General features: G+C 59.1%; 1 protein-coding gene across 1 annotated transcript in view; it reads right to left on the bottom strand.

Moving 5' to 3' along the window:
- NR4A1 (nuclear receptor subfamily 4 group A member 1) overlaps positions 1-14,022 on the bottom strand; it is an 81,008-nt gene that overhangs the window by 53,513 nt on the left and 13,473 nt on the right. The window lies entirely within an intron of this gene.

A 14,022-nucleotide genomic window follows, 5' to 3' on the forward strand; every position in this document is an offset into this window, starting at 1 on the left:
GCCTGAGCAGGATCAGGGCTGCTTGGGCAGGATTTAGCATCTTTAGCTGACGAGCTGCTGGGAGCCCTGGGCTGGGGTTTTATCTCTGTCTCACCTTGGTAAGATGCTACCTGAGAGTAGCAGCCCCTGGAGCAGCCCTTCAGAAGCCTCCCCAGCAGCTCAGCTGAAGCCCCTTCCCCTCCCCAGATCGATCCTCCCCCCCCCAGCTGCCTTTATCTGCAGTGAATTTGCTGCTCAGATAACCCTGGGAAACTTTGGGGGACAAGAGCCATGGCCACAGGTTTCTTGAGCACCTCCAGGGATGAGGACTCCACCACCTCCCTGGGCAGCCAGTGCCTGACCACTCTTGCAGGACAGAAATTGTTCCTCGTGGCCAACCTGACCTTCCCCCTGCCCCCCGGGCACAATTTCAGCCCTTTTCCTCTCCTTCTGTCACCTGATACTGGGGAGCAGAGCCCAACCCCCACCTCACTGCAGCCTCCTCTCAGGGAGCTGTAGAGAGCAATGAGGTCTCCCCTCAAGCCTCCTCTTCTCCAGGCTGAACTCCCCCTGGGTCCCTCAGCTGCTCCTCCCCAGCCCAGTTCTCCAGCCCCTTTCCCAGCTCCATTGCCCTTCTCTGGACACCCTGCAGCAACTCAGAATCTGGTGACATGAGTTTGGTCCTCAAGCAGATGGGGGATGGGGGTGGGGTGGGCAAGCAGCCCGTTTAAGGCAGGGTCCCAAAGGTTACTGTGCTTGGATCCTTGACCATGAAAATATGGAGCAGATGAAGGATCCCAGCTGTTCCCTCTGTGCTGTGCACATCCTGCTGGGCAGAGAGCTGAGGATCCTGGTGCTGAGCATGGATCTCGGTGGATCTTGATGCCAAATGCTGCCAAGCCAGAGCTGGGCTCTGTGCCTGCAGTGTCCTCCCAAACCTCGCTGCCACCCCAGCCACGTCCACCCCTGCCAGGGGCCAGGACCTGCTCTGAGCCCTTCGGCCCCCTGTGTGTCACCAGGCTGCCAGCCCCCTCCAGGCTGCTCTGCCTGGGGAGAGCCCCCAAATCTGGTGGGGGGGAACCTCAACAGTGTTGGACGCCCTATTGCAACACCAAGAGCCCTCTGCTCCTGCTGCAGCAAGCAGCACGGTGTGGCCAGCACGGTGTCACCCCGGTGTCACCCCGGTGTCACCCCAGAGCCACCCCCCCATGCTGCCTTATCTCGGGAGACGACTGGGAGCAGATTTAGGGCTTAGGGAGTTATCTGGGGAGCTCTGTGCCCTAATCTGCTGCCTGCCACAGGCTTCAGGCTCTGAGCCTGTTGCGTAAGGACGAGCTCTGGGGTGCCACGGTCCCCGTCGGCCTTTTCCCGGTGCCTTCGGTGAGGCTGGGGGTGCAGCACGGTGCAGTCCCGTTGGGGCAGCCAGACCACGGAAGGGACCGGGAGGGATGATGGCACTGGGGGACACTTCCTGCGGAGGCTTTGGCTGCTGCAGAGGCTGTGCAAAGCCGCCGATTGCCACCAGGGGATGCCGGAGCCCGCGGGAGGCGGCGGAGCCGCAGCCGCTCCCGGCCGCTCGCCCGGGAAGGGCCGCGCCGAGAGCTACCGGGCGGCTCTGGGCCGGCGGTCGCTGCCTCCTCCAGTACTCCCTTGTCCTCCCACCGGGCTGGAAAGACTCTCACGACTTCTTAGAAGGCAGCGGGCAAGCTGAGTCTAGGTTTTATCTTTTTATTGATATTAGTTTTGTTAAGAAGTTTGTACACAGACGTCACAGCATCCTCCCAGATGTGATGGCATCCTTCCAGATGTCACAGCATCCTCCCTGATCTCTCAGCATCTTCCCAGACGTCACAGCATCCTCCCACACGTCACAGCATCCTCTCACGTCCTGGCATCCTCTCAGGCTTCATTGTAGATACCTGAGCCTCGCTGCCTGGGAACCCATCCCTTAAGGACATCCTGGACAGAGGGAGGGAAGTGCAACTGGAGATGAATCATTCAGACGGCACAAGAGAAGGTGGAGAGAAGGACAGCCCCGCACGGCCGCGCTCCCGGGGAACTGGCCCGCATTAAATCACAGCTGACGCCCAGGAGCATCCGCGCAGGTGGGGAGGGGGCTGGGAAGGGCTTGGAGGACAGCTCTGATCTTTCACCCTTTGCCCAGGGTCTGGCTGGGAGCACCGAGCCTGGTGGTCTGGCCCAGGTCACTCATCCCTCACTGCTTGGTCATCTCCATCACAAAACCAGGGTGCAATAACTCAGCATGGAAGGGAAGTGGAGGGAGTTGATTTAAACCCGGGAAGGGGCTCTGCTAACCCTGTTCTTCCTCACCGTGGTCAGGACTGGGTCATGGCTGAGTGCAGCTCCTGCCTTGTGCTCAGGAGTGGGCTGTGGGGACACTGTGCAGGGCCACATCCTGCCGCACCGCTCCTGCCTTTGAGTGATGCCCAGGGAAGGAGCGGCTCGGGGCCGGGGCTGGGTGCTGCAGCCGCCGGCTGCCGGAGCGTGAGGAGGTGTGTGGTGTGTCACAGCCCTGCTCCCAGCCCGCTCGTAAATCACCGCTGAGTGTCGCCCTACGAGATGACAAAGCCACCCCCTTCGCGGGGGGCTGGCAGCCAGTGCAAACCTGGGGTCACGCCGTGATTTACGCCTCCGCAGCGGGGCGAGGAGGGAGCTGCCGGCAGGCGGCCGCTGCCACCTCGGCTCCTGCTGCCACCTCGGCTCCTGCTGCCACCCCGGCCCCTGCTGCCACCCCGGCTCCTGCTGCCATCCCGGCCCCTGCTGCCACCCCGGCTCCTGCTGCCGCCCCGGCCCCTGCTGCCACCCCGGCCCCTGCTGCCGGCCCCTGCTGCCACCCCGGCTCCCGCACGGGCAGCGAAACCCAGAGGCAGCAGGAGCTCGCTAGGGCTTTGCTGGAGGCAGCAGCTGGGTCTGCCAGGGAAGTGCGAGCCGAGGGTCTCAACCCCCTGCCGCAAAATCCCATCGCAGGATCGCAGGATTGTTTGGATTGGAAAAGCTTTCCAAGCCCACGGAGTCCAACCATCGACCCAACAGCACCGTGGACACTAAACCATGACCCCAGATGCCACGGCCACAGGTTTCTCGCACACCTCCATCCCCTGCTTCGGCCATCGGCTGCGTGGCCAGAGCCCAATCCATCTGCCGCCGCCGCTGCCTGCAGCCCCTGTCCTTACCCAAAATACTGCGGAGGGTGAATTGCCTCCCGCGGTGGCTCCTGCTGTGCCGAGGAATGTCACCTCCTGCCACGAATGTCACCCCCCCCCCCGCCACTGGCGAGGACAAAGCATCCCAGCATCCGTCACACTCTGCTGACCACCTTGGGGAGCTGCTGCCTGCGGGGCTTGGGCCGGCAGGACAATAAGCCCTTGTTCTGTGCCTGCCCGCTGCCGTGCCAGGACATCCCTGGAGGTGACACAGGCAGAGCAGGGCCGCAGCGCCCTGCCCGCTCCAGCAGATGCTCTAAACCAGAGGATTTCACCAGGATTTGCCTCGGGTGCCTCTTAAAACCGTAAACCTGCTTATCAGGGGCTGTGGGCAGGCACCCTGGCAGGGACCTGATCTCCTGCCTTGGTCCCCAGCTCTGTGGAACGCAGGGAGGAGGGCTGGGAAAGAAAGAAGTCTCTTTGGCAGGAAAACAAAATACAAAAGCAAATGGAAGTCTGAATTCTGCTGCCTTATTTTACACAGGGTTGGACAAACCTCAGGGCAGGCAGAGGGGGATGCAGCCCTGGCACAGCCTGACCTTGCTGCCTGAAGAGGAAATTAAAGGCTTGGGGGTGTTTGTTATAAGTAGTTTCTACCTCATTTCTTTCCCCCCCGCCCCAACAGCAGCATCAGCTCAAAGTGGTTTGATGAAGTTTTTGCATCACAGTTCTGCCATCGGCCTTTGTTTCTGGAGTCCACTTTGAGCGCGGCAGAACTCACAGCCCCAAGCCCACAGCAGGGGAGAGCTGTCTGTAGGGAGCAGGGCTGAGCCCTTGGGCACCAGCTTAGCAAAGCTGCCCCGTGTGGGGCTGGGCTCAGCTCCTGGTCAGCAAACCAGCCCCGTGTGGGACTGGGCTCAGCCCCTGGGCATCAAACCATCCCCGTGTGTGGCTGGGCTCAGCTCCTGGCCATCAAACCAGCCCCGTGTGGGACTGGGCTCAGCCCCTGGGCATCAAACCAGCCCCGTGTGGGACTGGGCTCAGCCCCTGGGCATCAAACCAGCCCCGTGTGGGACTGGGCTCAGCCCCTGGGCATCAAACAATCCCCGTGTGGGACTGGGCTCAGCCCCTGGGCATCAAACCAGCCCCGTGTGTGGCTGGGCTCAGCTCCTGGCCATCAAACCATCCCCGTGTGGGACTGGGCTCAGCTCCTGGGCATCAAACCAGCCCCGTGTGGGGCTGGGCTCAGCTCCTGGCCAGCAAACCAGCCCCGTGTGTGGCTGGGCTCAGCTCCTGGTCAGCAAACCAGTCCCGTGTGGGGCTGAGCTCAGCTCCTTGGCACTGCCAGTCACTCGCTGGCAAAGCCCAAGGGAGTCTCCACATCCAAGCAGCTCTGGCAGCCGCCGGGGCTCCCCCAGACCCCAGCTGAAGCCTCAGCCATTCCCACCCTGCCAGTGGCCTTTTTAATTTAGGACCTTGGGGTTAAAAAAAATAAATAAATACCAGGAGAGAGAAGCTCTTCTGATTAAATTACAGCTGCCCAGCGCTGGAGCCAGAGATCAATTTCAATTTCTCCCTGTTTTGTGTTGGGTTTTTTTTTTTTGGAGAGGGGGAAGCTCCAGCACAGAGCAGGGGAGGGGAAGGGGGGGGGGGGGAGAAAATTGGACTTGCTAATTCCCTGCCTGTAATTATAGCTAAAGAGAGACGGTGCTGCATGAGGTCCCTGGTGTGAGAGGAGTAATTTAAGGTTGCTTTGAGAGGTCTCCATGAAATTTGGAAAGAGAGGGGCTCCAACTCCCCCCTCCCCCCCTCCATCCCCCCCCCCCCCCCCCCCCCCCCCCCCCCCCCCAGTAATTGTATTTCTGGTGCCGCAGATGGTGCTGGCTCCAGGTCCTTGCTATAAAGAAGATGGATCACAGCAGGCAGAGGAGGCTGAGGTGAGGGCATTGCTTTCTTGCCTTCGTGATGAGCATTATCCATCAGCAGCTTTACAAGGCAGCAGGAGCTGGGACAATGAAGTAGAATCATGGAATCATGGAATGGGTTAGGCTGGAAGGGATCTTGAAGCTCAGCCGGTTCCAACCCCCCCCTGCCATGGGCAGGGACACCTCCCACCAGCCCAGGTTGCTCAGAGGCTTGGAACACCTCCAGGAGGGGACATCCACAGCCTCCCTGGGCAGCCTGTGCCAGGCTCTCCTCACCCTCACTCTACAGAATTTCTTCCTCATCTCCAGTCTCAGTCTCCCCTCTTGCAGCTTCAATCCATTGCCCTTCATCCTGCCACAACAAACCCTTACAAAAAGTCCCTGTTCAGCTTTCTTTGAGCTCCTTCAGGTACTGGAGGGCCACTAATCATGAGGAGTTGCCCAGCAGGTAAAGGCCACCACACCCAGTAGCCAGTGTCCCTCTCCCTAGCCAGTGACCCTGTCTGCACTTGGGTTTATTCCCAACCCATCTTCCAGGTTGTCACTGTGGCCCTCAGACCTCCATAAAAAATGGCTCTCAGCCTGGAGCCCAGGACCAGGTGCTGGTGATGCAGCACCAAGGTGGCTGCATGGTCACTGATGCCTGTGCAGGAGCAGAGATGCCCCAACTTTGCCTGATATCCCAGGTGCCTCTTGGAACCACGATCCTGGGAGACCTCTTAGATCATGAGTGAGGAAGAACTTGGCCACGAGGGCTGCAAAGCAAAGCCTGGAGATGAGCCCAGGCACAGCACTGAAGGTCCCATGGGGCAGAGGTGTTCATGAATGAAGTAATTGATTTGGTTTGTGGCAGGGAAAATGTTTATCCACCTTTGTTTGTGGAGCAGCTGAATCTGCAGCAGCAGATCTGCTATCTCCTCGCAGCACGAGCCACACACCCATCCTCTTCCTCCCCACCAAGCTGCTGCTCTCCAGGGCTTTCCCAGCAGCTCCACCTGATCCCCAGCCAGGGGAAAAAAAGCAAAGCAGCTCCTGGGGCCAAGAGAAAAACATCCTCAGGAATTCTCCCACCTCCAAGGTGCTTCACTCAGCTCTGTTTGGGGTCTCCAGCTTTTCAGAGCCCCAGAATGCCAGGTTGGAAGGGACCCCGAGGCTCGTCTGGTCCAACCTTCCTGGGTGATGTGGAGTTGAAATGAGCTGGCCCAGCACCTTGGCAAGCTGAGCCTTAAAGCTGCCCAGTGCAGGGGAAGCCTCTGCTCCCTTGGGAGGGGATTCCAAGGCCTGGCTGTGCTTATGGGGGGAAAAAATCCTTCTGGATTCCAATGGGAATCTCCCCAGCAGTAGCTGGTTCCCATCACCTCTTGTCTTTCCCATGGGACTCCTTGTGGAAAGGGAAGCTTCATCCTCCTGGCAGCCACCCTTTGTGTCCTGGGCCACGGTGATAAGGTCTGCCCTAAGCCTTTCTCTTCTCAAGGCTGCACAATCCCAGCTCTCTCGGCCCTTCCTCACAAGGCAGAGGGCTTCCAGCCCTCTCCTCATTCTCCTGGCCCTTCTCTGGACACTCTCCAGCCTGTCTGCATCTTTTTTTTGTTGTCCAGCTTTTGGAGCCTGGGGGAGAAGCAGGGGCCAGAAGAAACCCAGTAACTGCCGCGGGGCAGCCGAGTATGGAGAGCTAATAGAGGAGCTGTGTCCCTGGCTGCGTAAATAAATGTCAACTTATCTGCTCACAAGGCAATAAATAGAAACAGGAGAGCGTGGGGATGGGAGCCGCATCCGCCCGGAGCGTCCCTGCGCGGCCGGGAAGGGCAGGATGCAGCCAGCCCGCGGCAGGGACACGGGGATGGGGCCGGGAAGGGAGGGATGCTGCGAGCCCGAGGAAGGGAGAAGGGCTGGAGCCGGGAAGAGCCCTCGGCAGGGACACGGGGCTGGGGCTAGAACCGGGAAAAAGCGGGATGCTGCGGGCTGGGGCTGAAGCGGGGAAGGGCAGGATGCTGCGAGTCCGCCAAAAGGACACAGGACTGGGGCCGGGATGCTGCGAGCCCGCCAAAAGGACACAGGAATGGGGCCGGGATGCTGCGAGCCCAAGGAAGGGGCACGGGGCCGGGACCGGGATGCTGCGAGCCCGAGGAAGGGCCACGGGGCCGGGACCGGGATGCTGCGAGCCCGAGGAAGGGCCACGGGGCTGGGGCTGGGCTCGATGATTTACCAGACGTGACAAGGGCAGCTGAAGATGATGGATAGGAGCTGGGTAATGCTGCTCCCCAGCTGGGCTCTGCTGGTGTTAGTGGAGAGGAGAGGACGTCCCCAGCTATTTATCATCTTTCCCCAGGCCCTTGTAGGGCTCTGAACACCCAGTGTCCAGCACACGCTGGGTGGATTAACCCTTTCTGAGGACGCCTGGGGGTAAATCTCTGCTGCCTGTATCTCGGCTGCAGCAGCAGGACTCGGTTGTGCTCTTGTTCTTGGTTTCTGCCCCGGAGCACCGCAGATGGGGGATGATAAAGTTGTTTTGGTTGGCAGAGCCCTTTAAGCTCATCCAGTCCAACCATTCTCTAGCTCTGCCAAGGCTGGGGCTAAATCGTGTCCCTCAGCACCACGGCTCTGCCTCTTTCAACACCTCCAGGGATGGGGATTCAGCCACAGATTCACTGATTCACAGCTTCACACTTTGCAAGGCTGCTGCTCTGGAGGATGGGCTGATTCCTGGATGGAAAAAAACAGAGGCTTTCCCTTTCCCCAGGCTTTTCCTACGCCGGGGACGATGTCGGGGGATCTCCTGACAGCAGGGTGGGCTGTTCAGGGTGGGCTGAGCTCAGCAGCTCATCACCGGCGTGAGGGTGAGGAGCCCCAGCACCACCCATGCAAGGAGGGGGGAGGTGATGGGGGGCGAGGGGGAGGGGGGGAGCAAAAGACTGCAGATGGCAGCTGGGAACCCCCCCGGGATCCCCAGAGCGTTGCTGCTCCCTCCAGCAGCTCCTCCACCAGTGCCTCCTTATTAGATTTGGCAAAATATTATGGGATTGTTTGGAAGGTTAATTAACACAAGGCTCTGCAGCATGGGAACTCAGAGGGTTAGCCCTCGGCCAGCCGAGTTCAGGCTGTCCAGCTGAAACCAAACCTGCCCCAGCACGACGTGCTCAGGACCACCCGCTGCCTCTTCACAGCCCCGTGGTGCCCAGCTGGGCAGGATTAGAGCTGGCACCATCCAAAGTCGGCACTTGGGACCTTCAGAGCATCCCCAGCACCCGTGGTGGAGGGGGTGGGACTAGATCACAGAATCACAGAAGGGTAGGGGTTGGAAGGGACCTCTGGAGATCATCCAGTCCAAGCCCCCTGCCAGAGCAGGGTCACCCAGAACAGGTCACCCAGGAACACATCCAGGTGGGGTTGGAATCTCTCCAGACATGGAGACTCCACAGCCTCCCTGGGCAGCTTGTTCCAGGGTCTCCCCACCCTCACTCTCAAGAGTTCCTTCCTTCTCTCCAGTCTCAGTCTCCTCCCTTCTGCCATTGTCCCTCGTCCTGGTACTCCTAGACCTTGCCCAGAGTCCCTCCCCAGCTCTCCTGGAGCCCCTTCAGGTACTGGAAGGCTGCTCTGAGGTCTCCCTGGAGCCTTCTCTTCTCCAGCCTGAACAGCCCCAACTCTCCCAGCCTGATCTCCTTCGGCAGCACCACGGTGGGAGACGCTGGGTGCTGTCCCTAGCCTGGCATGGGGCAAGTGAGGAGCAAACAAAGCTGCCCTGGGGCTGGGTTGCCCTTTAGGGCTGCAGGACCAAAGAGCTGCGGCGGCTGACCCCTGCTGCTTCCCCTGCAGCCCCTGGTGCATGTCGGGGTGCAGCCATGCAGCCTGTGACCCGGGGGCTCCCATTCCTGTCATGTTTTACACGAGCAGGCATGTGGTCAGGTTTTGTTTTGCCAACCTTTGCTTTCCCCAAAGGGGAGAATGAAAGGGGCCAGTGTGCCACCGATTTATTGTGCCTCCCGAGAGCCCCATGGCTGCTGAGAAAACAGATGCCTCCTGCTTAATCTGCCCTGTTGCTATGTAAACCTCCTTCCCTCTTTGATGTCCCCTATAAATGCTCCATGTGTTTCCAATAACCTGGCATTTTTATCACTGGAGCTGTTAAAGGCAGATCTGTGTCAGATTTGTCCCTGGGCTCGGCTGGGGGTTCGCTGGGGATAACCTCCCTGCCCTCATCAAGGGGCTCATTGTATCTGGGAATGGGGGTCCTGGGCTGCCAGGGGTCCTGGGCTGCCAGGGGTCGTGGCTGCAGCAGCCATGGAACCTCTCCAGGCTCCAACACGGAGCTCCTGGGGAAGGGGCTGCAGTCTGGGTGCTGATCCTGGGGCTGAGCCTTGTGCTGGGACCCCTACAGCCCATGGGGACCCCCAGGACTCAACCCCGTGCTGGAACCCCTCTCACCCTGGGGACCCCCAGGACTTAACCCTGTGCTGGTCCCCTTCCCTGGGGGTCCCCCTCACAGCCTGGGCTCTCACACTGGTAAGTGCCTCTCTCAGGCAAGCAGCATCCTGGTGTCCCTGGGGATGATCTCAGGCATGTCATTAATTTATTCCCCCCTCCCCCAGCCCCAATTTTGTAGCTTGAATGATGCAACCTCCAAAGGCTGTGCAGAAAACACAACCAGGAGACCTTCCAAGAGGAACAGCCCAGGAGCAGAGACCTCCCTTCCATTTTGTTCACATTCTTTCATGGAGAGGTTAACCATGGACCCTCTCCACCTCTTCCCCGATGGAGCAGCAGCTTTGGTTGCCCAGTCCACAGCTGGTACCCACCTTGCACCTGGGCTGGTGAGCTCAGCTTCGTGTTGGCCATGCCCAGAGCATGGTCATAGGGTCACTGAAACTTGAGACCACAGAATTGTTTGGCTTGGAAAAGATCCCTGAGATCCTCAGGTCCAGCTGCCAACCTAACACCACCCATCTGCTCCAACCTCCCCACCATGCAGAGCCCTTCTGCAGCCTTCCTGCAGGATCCCTGCAGGCAGCTCTGAGGTCCCCCCTGGAGCCTTCTCCTCTCCAGGCTGCACCCCCCCCAGCTCCTTCAGCCTGGCCTCACCGCAGAGGTGCTCCACCAGCCCTTGGATCATCTTTGTGGCCTCCTCTGGCCTCCTTCTCGTGGGTTTTGTTTTTGGTTGGGCTTTTTGAAGCCCTGCTTTGGCCTGAAATGTGGTGTCAGAAGCCTGGCTGATATATGCTGCAGGAGAAGGGGTGGGCAGCAGCAGTATTCTTTATGTTGACAGGGCAATGAAAGTGTTATGTGGTCCTGACGCCTCCCTGCTGCTCCCCCACCTCCTCCCCTCCCCCCCCCCCGCCCAGCCTTTATCAACCTGAAAGAGCTCAGGGTCCTATTTATAACCCAACCTGAATTGTGCCATGCCTGGGGAAGGGGCCACAAAGAGCAGTGATTTATGGAGGCCAAAAAAAATCCCCACCCCAAACCCCCAACAATGCAGACCCTCCACGCTCTCCCCTGGCCCTCAGGGGAGACCCCCTGCAGCCAGCCCCAGGGGGAGGGTTTGAGATGCCCCCTGCCTGCTTTGCACAGGGTGGAAGCAGCCCCTGGGTTTGAGATGGGGATCAGAGCTTCCCTGGTACCTGAGCTAATGGATTGGAGCTGGCAGAGGAGAGGTTGAGGCAGGAGATGAGGAAGAAACTCTTGAGAGTGAGGGTGGGGAGACACTGGAACAGGTTGCCCAGGAAGGCAGTGGATGTCCCCTCCCTGGAGATGTCCAAGGCCAGGTTGGATGAGGCCTTGAGCAGCCTGGGCTGGTGGAAGGGTTTTGACTTTCCCTGCCTGATCACTGCCAGCTTGCTCTGACCCTGTGCTCCCCAGGGACATGGCTGCAGGGGCAGGGGCAGGCTGAGCTGCTCAGGCTCTTCTGGGCTTGGGAGAAGTCATCCTCATCCCAGCTGTGGTGTGAGCAGTCCCTGTGTGCATCATCAGCTCCACCACCAGCACCAGCACCAGCACCAGCTCCAGCTCCAGCTCCAGCTCATTAGCAATCCCCAGTGCAAAGGTATCTGGCAGCTGAGGGGGGCACCAGGAGGTGTTCCACTGGGGATGCTCTGCCCGCTGGTGGAGATCTCCTCCACCTCCCCGTGGGGTCTTTGAAGTGCTGCTGCCTGACTCAAGGTCTTGCAGAAAGTCAGGAGGTTCCTCAGTGGAGAGACTGAAAGCCTCTGCAGCAAAGGCCCACCCAGAGTTCAGGTTTCCCTGCAGGCTGATTTATCATCCCTTGAGTTAATTATTGACCTTAGCTTTGCCTTGGTCAATATTTACCTCCCCAGGTCAATAAATCTTGACGTTCACCTCACCAGGAGTCAATATCTCCTTAGTGTTTATCTATTCCTTCTGCTGCTAATTTTGCTGAAAGCTTTTATTTATTCTCACTTCCAAGAAGCTTTGCTTGGTGCTGGCTTGGAGAGGAGCAGCCTGTGCTTGGCAAAGCCTTCATAGAACCAGAGAATCAATCAGGTTGGAAAAGACCTCAGAGATCATCAAGTCCAAGCTGTCACCCAACACCTCCTGACCAGCTCAACCATGGCTCCAAGTGCCACATCCAAGCACCTCCAGGGATGGGGACTCCACCACCTCCCTGGGCAGCACATTCCAAGGGCCAATTACTCTCTCTGGGAAGAACTTTCTCCACACCTTCAGCCTAAACCTCCCCTGGCACAGCTTGAGACTGTGTCCTCTTGTTCTGGGTGCTGGGTGCCTGGGAGAAGAGACCAACCCCCACCTGGCTGCAACCTCCCTTCAGGGAGCTGGAGAGAGCAATGAGGTCTCCCCTGAGCCTTCTCTTCTGCAGGCTAAGCAACCCCAGCTCCCTCAGCCTCTCCTCCCAGGGCTGTGCCCCAGACCCCTCCCCAGCTTTGTTGCCCTTCTCTGGACACCTTCCAGCCTCTCAATGTCCTTCTTAAATTGAGGAGCCCAGAACTGGACACAGGACTCAAGGTGTGGCCTGACCAGTGCTGAGTACAGGGTACAATGACCTCCCTGCTCCTGCTGGCCACACTCTTCCTGCTGCAGGCCAGGATGTCCTTGGCCTTCTTGGCTACCTGGGCACACTGCTAGCTCATGGTCAGCTGCTGTCCACCACTACCCCCAGGTCCCTTTCTGCCTGGCTGCTCTCCAACCACTCTGTCCCCAGCCTGTAGCACTGCCTGGGGCTGTTGTGACCAAAGTGCAGCCCCTGGCACTGGGACTTGTTGAATGCCATCCTGTTGGACTCTGCCCATCTGTCCAGCCTGGCAAGGTCCCTCTGGAGAGCCCTTCTACCCTCTAGCAGATCAATACCTGCTCCCTTGGGGCCAGGGCTGCTTGGAGAGGAGCAGCCTGTGCTTGGCCACCATGGGCAAAGCCTTTGCTTCCCTGCCATGGCTCATGTGGGACATCAAGGACACAAGGCACAGCTCCAGCTGAGGTAGGGCACTGCCTGCTTTCATCCAGCTGCTGAGATGGGAGCAGTTGTCAAGCAGCAGCAGCAGCTCCTGGGTTGTGTTGGTGCTGACAGCTTTGCCTGGCTGCTGAGGAGACTCAAATGGTCCTACCCAGCCAGGTTTGGAGCTGGTCAAGTGTTAGAGCAGGAGGAAGGAGAATCAAAGCTTCTCCTGAAACATTCATGGAAGGAGGCTCTTGAGGATGCATCCCTCAAGCTTTGGCTGGAAGTGGAACACACTGGCTGGAGGTGGGATCATCCCTGGAGGTGGGACACATGGAGGTGGGACACACTGGCTGGAGGTTGCCTGCTGTCTCCCAGCAGCCTGAGGCTGTGTGGTTCCATGGATTCTCCTGCCTTCTCCCTAGTGCCATCTGCAGAGTCTGGGCTGCTGGCTCGGGGGCAGGCTCTGAGAGATGCTGGCTTCAGACCCAGGCACAGACTTTGTCTTGCAGCCATCCAATCTGGGAAGCAATCTCTGCTCCTTGTCTCCTGTTGCACGTCCTCTTGCCCACCAGGACCCCCTGCCATAATCCCTAATCCCTCTCCCCCTGTGAGGAAGAGGAGAAGGAGGAGAGGGGAACAACCTCCAGCTCTAGGCTCCTGCCTCAAACTTTTAATATTTTAATTGAGTGAATTGACCTGGAGTAGTCCATTGAACTCTGCCTGACCTCTTAAACAACAGGTCAAGGATTTAGCTTTGCCGTGCTGACCTCCCCCCTTATCTGCTAATGCTGCTCCTCTCTCAATTAGCTGCTGTCCCCCCGACCTGCTGAGCTGGGGACCACTTGGCCGGCGTCAGCCTGGCTTCCTCCCCCCACGAGTGGGATCCACCTGCATGGCTCTGAAACAGAGATCATTGGAGCTCCCTTGGAGCCTCCTGTCACTGTCCTGCAGCGTCCTGCAGCCCAGAAGCCAGCCCCGTGCTGGGCTGCATCAGGAGAAGTGAGAGCAGCAGGACCAGGGAGGGGATTCTGCCCCTCGGCCCTGCTGAGACCCTGCCTGCAGCACTGCCTCCAGTTCTGGTGCTCCCAGAACAAGAAGGGCCTGGAGCTGCTTGGAAGGGTCCAGAGCAGGCCACAGAGATGATCAGAGGGGTGAAGAACATCCCCTCTGGGGACAGGCTGAGGGAATTGGAGCTGTGCAGCCTGGAGAAGAGAAGGCTCCAGGGAGACCTTCCAGAACCTGAAGGGGGCTCCAAGGATGAGAGCAGAAAGCATTTGCTGGGAGAGTTGTGACAGGAGGGATGGAAGAGACTTTTCTGGGGGGAGGGTTTCAGCAGATCTGGGACACAGGGCCCTCCACAATCACACCTGATCAAGGCAGGGTCCTGTGTGCTGAACTAACCCAGCCTCTGGATCAAGGCAGGGTCCTGTGTGCTGAACTAACCCAGCCTCTGGATCAAGGCAGGGTTCTGTGTGATGAACTAAAGCAGCCTCTGGATCAAGGCAGGGGTCTGTGTGCTGAACTAACCCAGCCTCTGGATCAAGGCAGG

Source organism: Dryobates pubescens, chromosome 40, assembly GCF_014839835.1.
Source record: "Dryobates pubescens isolate bDryPub1 chromosome 40, bDryPub1.pri, whole genome shotgun sequence".
NCBI classification, from domain to species: Eukaryota; Metazoa; Chordata; class Aves; order Piciformes; family Picidae; genus Dryobates; species Dryobates pubescens.